General features: G+C 38.6%; 1 protein-coding gene and 1 pseudogene across 2 annotated transcripts in view; one reads left to right on the forward strand and one right to left on the reverse strand.

The window, feature by feature from the left end:
* Positions 1-6509, reverse strand: part of ZFYVE28 (zinc finger FYVE-type containing 28) — a 117506-nt gene that overhangs the window by 100130 nt on the left and 10867 nt on the right. The gene's annotated exons all lie outside the window — the stretch shown is intronic.
* LOC102470301 (cytochrome c oxidase subunit 7A2, mitochondrial pseudogene) lies at positions 4037-4276 on the forward strand (annotated as a pseudogene).

Here is a 6509-nt window from a genome sequence, read left to right on the forward strand (position 1 = left end):
TGTTCAGGAGCAAGCAGGCAGAGGTGATCTAGAATCTCTTTGTCGTTCTATTGTGATCGCTGGTGCAGCAGATTCAGTAGATATTGAGGAATATTTTAACCCTATTAGTATTTGGATGTTTAGCTACAGTGCTCTTAGGTTTGTCTAAAAACACATTGAAAGGATATTGGAGGGTGGAGAGACAAGAAAAAGGAAAATGAAACAGAGAAAAACAACAACAAAAAGAGAAAAAAAGACAAAAATATTAAAAAATTTAAAAATTTGTAATTACTGTTCTTTAAAAAAAAAAATCACAAAATAGAAAACCGCGTGGCGCAAAATCTAGTTCACTGTAGCCATGTGGAACCTTCTCCTGAAGGCCTGTGGCTTCTTCTGCCTGGATGGGAGGAACAGAGCGAAAATTAACTTCATTCCCTTAAAAATCTAGTACACTTTAGCCATGTGGAACCTGGGGGTGCAGGGGGTGGGGGCTCCCTACCGCTAGCTCGTTTGTTGGAGGCTGAATTATTAGTAGAAAATCTTCATTCCCTTAAAAATCTAGTTCACTGTAGCCATGTGGAACCTTCTCTTGAAGGCCCATGGCTTCTTCTCGAGTTTCCTTTTTCTTAGGAAGTAGATATGAAAAGTCACCATGAGCAGGGAAGCAGAATTTTTCTACTGCAAGAAGTCAATGCACTAAACTCTGAAGGACATTCTGCAGCATAAGTAAAAAATGTAAGCCTCTACAAAATACAAATAAATAAATAAATAAATAAATAAAAGTCAACCAACACGAAGTAGTACCATTGCAGTTTCTTTTAAATATGTTTTCTGGATAATAAGCTTCCTTCCTTACGATCCAACAAACTAATGAGCAAATAATAGCAACAATAATAATAGATGATGCTCAGTCAATGTCAGCTCTTACTAAGCATCAGAGCTCTGAGGTGCCATGGCTTGCCCAGTTGTGTAGTCTTCTTTCCTTTTTTTAATTTGCAGCGGGTGCATGTGTGCTTGCCAGAGAGTGAGGGAGAAGAAGAAAGTGAGGGAGAGGAGGAAAGTGAGAAATCACACCCCACCCCACCCCGGGAATGGTCACATCACAATCCCTTTTCCCCCATTTACTTCTTCTTTTGAGATTTTGGGCACACACGCACACACAGACGTCTGCTGTATTTCTCAAGATACCAGGTCTGGAACTGAAACTGTGTGGTCAGCAATGTGGGATCCAGCAACCCTAACCACCACGTCACAGGCTGGCTCTATGCAGCCTTTTAGTGGCAGTGCTTGGACTCACCCACTCCCTGGCCAGTCCACATGCACATCAGCTGTCTGAGCATAGAGTTTTCTTTTATTCACTCATGAGGTCCCCGTGCTTCAACACACATTTGCTGGAATGACCTCCAGCCAAGATGGAGTAACAGGAACTAGATTTACTCCACTCCAAAGAACAATAACAATGAGTCTCAGGGGTGTGTGGAGGAGTGGGGCCTGGGGAAAAACATTTGGAAGAGGGATACGGAAACAGCATTGTTGAGACAGGGAGGTAGTATTGTTATATTTTGATCAACTGGACTGGGGAGAAATGTTCACATATTGAAATGATCACCTTGTAAGCTAAAAAATGTGATTGAATGTATTAAAAAAATGAAAAACATAAAATTAAATTAAAAAAAAAGAGTCTCAAAACACTAAGCATAGATAATGAAGGACAGTAACCACTGAGAGACAGGAAATAAACAAGGTGAGGCCTGGCACTGCCCAAGCTTACTGCCTTGAGAGGTCATGGCACAGAGAGGGGGTACCCTGGTGGGAATAAGGCAGTCAGAATTCAGAGGACCAAGTATAAGATGAGAGAGCTGCACAGAAAGAGAACTCTGGAGGCCTGGGGAGGGTCCCACTTGAGGATTCAGCGGAGAACTGATTGACACGTGGAGACTACCCAAGACAGGGAAGGAAGTACCTGAAGGATTAGGGGAGCTTTGATTGTAGGTCTCACCAGAATGGAGAAGTAAAGCTCATGGTTCAGAGAGCAAAAGAGGACCCAAAAGTGCCTCCCCTCTGTGTGGACACTGGATAGCCCCAGATTAAACACATCTCAGATTCTGTCTAACTCTCAAAAAAAAAAAAAAAAAAAGATCCAAACTGCTTCTAAGTCAGTAAACTGCATCACAGAACAGAGCTCAAAAAGATTTATTTATAAGAACGCAAAGGAATCAGTCCCCAGAAAGGTAAAATTTATAATGTCAAGCATCCAGTAAAAAATTACCAGGTTTGCCAAGATTTAAGAAAATATGACCCACGTCAAAAATAAAAAGAAATCAAAATCAACCCAGACCTGAAAATGATGACAGAATTAGTATTCAGGGACATGAAGACAGCTATTATAATTGATTTTCATGTATTCAAAAGGTAAAATAGAGACAATGAAGAAATACAAAGGACTCAAACTGAACTCCTAGAGAAAAAAATTATGCCTGAGATGAAAAAAATATACTGAATGGGATTGTACTAGGATTAGACATTTTAGAAGAAACAAACAGTAAACTTGAAGACATAGCAATTGAAACTATCTAAATGTATCAGAAAATAATAATAATAATAATAATAATAATAATAATAATAATAATACATATCAGCAAGTTATAGGACAACTTCAACAGGTCAAATATGCATGTAATTTGAGTCCCAGAAGGAGGAGGAATGGAAAAGAAAAAACTATTTAAAGAAATAATGGCCAAGGGACAGCGGGTGGCATGGTGGTTAAGGCACTGGTCTCCCACATAGCTAACTATGGTTCGAATCCCAGACCTGGAAACCTGAAAATCACTGGGCATGTGTGTGTGTGCCCAAAATACTGAGAGGAGAATGCAGGAGAAAATACTGTGGTGTGGCCATCCCCCTGCCCCCGAGGGGGTGACTTTGCACTTTCCCTCTTTGTGTGTGTGTGTGTGTGTGTGTGTGTTTGGTGAGCCTATGCATCCTACATCAAGAAAACAATAACAACAAAAAGAATGGCCAAAGATTTTACAAATTTAATGACAACTGTAAACTCACAAATCTAAGAAATTCAATGAACCCTATACATAAGACACATGGAAAAACAGTGTCAAGTTACAGCACAAATTTATCACAAACAGTAAAAAGAAGAAATCTTAAAAGCAGTAAGAATACAAAGATGTGTTACATACAAGGAACAAAGAGAAAAGTGACGTTAGATTTCTCATCAGAAACAATGCAATTGAAAAAAATGAAACATCTTTAAAGCATTGAAGGGAAATAAAAGGTAAAATTCTTTCTTTCTTTCTTTCTTTCCTTTCTTCCTTCCTTTTTTCTTTCCTTCTTTCTTCCTTCCTTCCTTCCTTCCCCCCTTCCCTCCTTCCTTCCTTCTTTCTCTTTCTCTCTTTCTCTGACTCTCCTTCTTTCTTTTCTTTATAGCCAGAGGGAGTATGAGAGTGGGAAAGAGAGAAAGTACCCCACAAGGGGGCATGGTTACATTGCAAAAAAATCCCTTCTCCATTTCTCTATCCTGTCGGAATCTGGGGCACCCATGAACATGTGCCCCACATGGTTTTCAAGCCACCAGAACCAGGACTCGAACTGTAATCAGCCACATAGAATCTGGCTCCCTTAACTCCTAGGTCACAAGCCAGTCTGAAAGGCAAAACACTTTCCAAATCAAATGTAAAATTCTTTTTTATTCATGACTAACCAGTTTGAGTCCCAGACCTGGTGGCTTGCTTTCTCACTCTCTCTTTCTCTCTCTGTCTTGCTCTGGTCAAAATTTTAAAAAATAATAATAATAACCAATAAAATTAAATAAGTAAATAGTTCTTTAAATAATTTTTTATGCAAACAAAGTCTGAAAGAATGACCAGCAGACCTCCATTATTAAAAAAAAATGCTAAAGATGAAAAATAATCTGTATATCTACCTGGTGTCACTTTCCTTTTCAGGCAAAATGAGACACCAGATAAAAATAGAGATCTAGTCCTGTGTGGCGATTTTCGTTCCTGCAGTTCAGTTATTGCGGTTGGTGGGCAGAAGTGGAGACAAGATGCTGCGGAATGTGCCGGCTCTTCGTCAGATTACCCAGAGGCCCATGAGCACTGCTTCATGCAGGCATTTTGAAAATAAAGTTCCAGCGAAACAAAAGCTGCGTCAGGAGGATACTGGAGTTCCTGTGCATCCTAAGGGTGCAGTAGCCGATGCCCTCTTGTCTAGAGCCACCATGGTTGGAGCAGTGTACGCCATGTATCAGCTGGCTATGGCTTCATTTCCCAAAAAGCAGGATTGACTTTGGTCATCCCAGCAGTCCCTTCATTCAATTCCATTCAGCTCTTTGTGGACCAGTAATACGAAAAATAACTGAGCTCATCTCTGGGGATCAATATTTATTGACTCGTACTAACTGCCATCAATAAAGCAGTCTTTACCATGAAAAAAAATAGAGATCTATACAAAGGAACAAAGAGCACCTGAAATGGTAACTATATGGTAACTATATGGTAAATATACAAGATTCTTTTTTAATTATTTAATTTTCTATTTAAAAAAAACTGTCCATTTAAACAAAAATATTAACAACATAATATGAGTCCCTAACATGTAAAAGTAAAATGTATAACAACAATAACAGAAAGTCTAGCAGGGACAAACGGAAATAAAGACTATTTATTGTAAGGTACTAATTCTAAGTGTGAAGTGGTATACTATTACTTGAAGGTATCTATAATTAGAGATAAACATTATGGACCCTAAAGTAACTACTAAAACAATAAAACAAAGAGTCCTGCTTCATAAGACAACAGAGGAGACACATCAGAATCATTAAAAAAAACCCAGAATATATAAAAATTACAATAGAGATAAAATTGTTGAAGTCAATTAATCCAAAAGAAGGAGGAAAAGGGGAACGATGAACATAAAATGAAAAGTAAATAATAAGATGATAGATTTAAACCTAACCATATCAAAAATCATATGAAACAAAAATTATCTAAACATTCCAATTAAAAGACAGACATTTTCAGATTGTGTGAGAAACTGAGAACCAACTCTTGGCTACCTACAAGACATCTATTAAACACAAATGGGAAAAAAAAAAACACAAATGGGAACACATAGGTTAAAATTGAAAAGATAAAAAGAGATACAGCGTGTTCGCCTCAGTCCAAAGGAAGCCGGAGTAGTTATGTGAATACCAAAGTAGCTTTCACAGCAAAGAATACCATCATGGATAAATAAAGTCATTTAATAATGAAAAAGGGGTCAATTCATCGGGAACACATAACAACCTTTAACATTTATAAATCTAACAATAAGGCTTCAAAGTGGATGAAGTATGGAGACACAGACAAATCCACAATTATGGGTAGTGATTTCAATATCCCTCTCTCAAAAGTTGAAAGGCCACAGAAAGTAAACAGAAAATCAACAAGGATATGGTAAATTTTAACAAAGCTGTTAACCAGCTCGAAACAGTTGACATTTATGAACACTGCACCCAACAGCAGCCAAAAACACACGTTTCTCAATTGCACCTAAGTGCGTGCCACCACGCCATGGAAGATTCGATGGCCATGGACATGAACCCCCTGAGGCCCCAGAACTATCGATTCAATTGTGAACTAAAGGCTGACAAAGATTATCACTTTAAAGTAGATAATGATGAAAATGAACACCTGTTATCTTTAAGAACGGTCAGTTTAGGGGCTGGTGCAAAGGATGAATTACACGTTGTTGAAGCAGAGGCAATCAATTACGAATGCAGTCTAATCAAAGTAACACTAGCAACACTGAAAATGTCTGTACAGCCAACGGTTTCCCTTGGGGGCTTTGAAATAACACCACCTGTGGTCTTAAGGTTGAAGTGGTTCAGGGCCTGTGTATATTAGTGGACAGCACTTAGTAGCTGTGGAAGAAGATGCAGAGTCAGAAGAAGAAGAGGAAGAGGACGTGAAACTCTTAGGTGTATCTGGAAAGCGATCTGCCCCTGGAGGTGGTAGCAAGGTTCCACAGAAAATAGTAAAACTTGCTGCTGACGAAGATGATGACGATGATGATGATTTTAAGATGAGGAAATGGAAGGAAAAGCTCCAGTGAATAAATCTATATGAGATCCTCCTGGTAAAAATGCTCAAAAATCAAACCAGAACGGAAAAGACTTAAAGCCATCCACACCAAGATCAACAGGTCAAGAATCACTCAAAAAGCAGGGGAAAAATCAAACAAACAAACAAAAACCAACCTCCTAAAACACCCAAAGGACCTAGTTCTATAGAAGACATTAAAGCAAAAATGGAAGCAAATATAGAAAAAGGTGGCTCTCTTCCCAAAGTGGAAGCCAATTTTATCAATTACATGAAGAATTGCTTCCGGATGACTGATCAGGGGCTATTCAAGATCTCTGGCAGTGGAGGAAGTCTCTTAAAGAAAATAGTTTAAACGGTTTGTTAAAATTTTCCGTCTTATTTCATTTCTGTAACAGTTGTTATCTGGCTGCCCTTTTTATAATGCAGAGTGAGAAC

This window comes from Tupaia chinensis, unplaced genomic scaffold, assembly GCF_000334495.1.
Source record: "Tupaia chinensis unplaced genomic scaffold, TupChi_1.0 Scaffold000360_1, whole genome shotgun sequence".
NCBI lineage: Eukaryota > Metazoa > Chordata > Mammalia > Scandentia > Tupaiidae > Tupaia > Tupaia belangeri.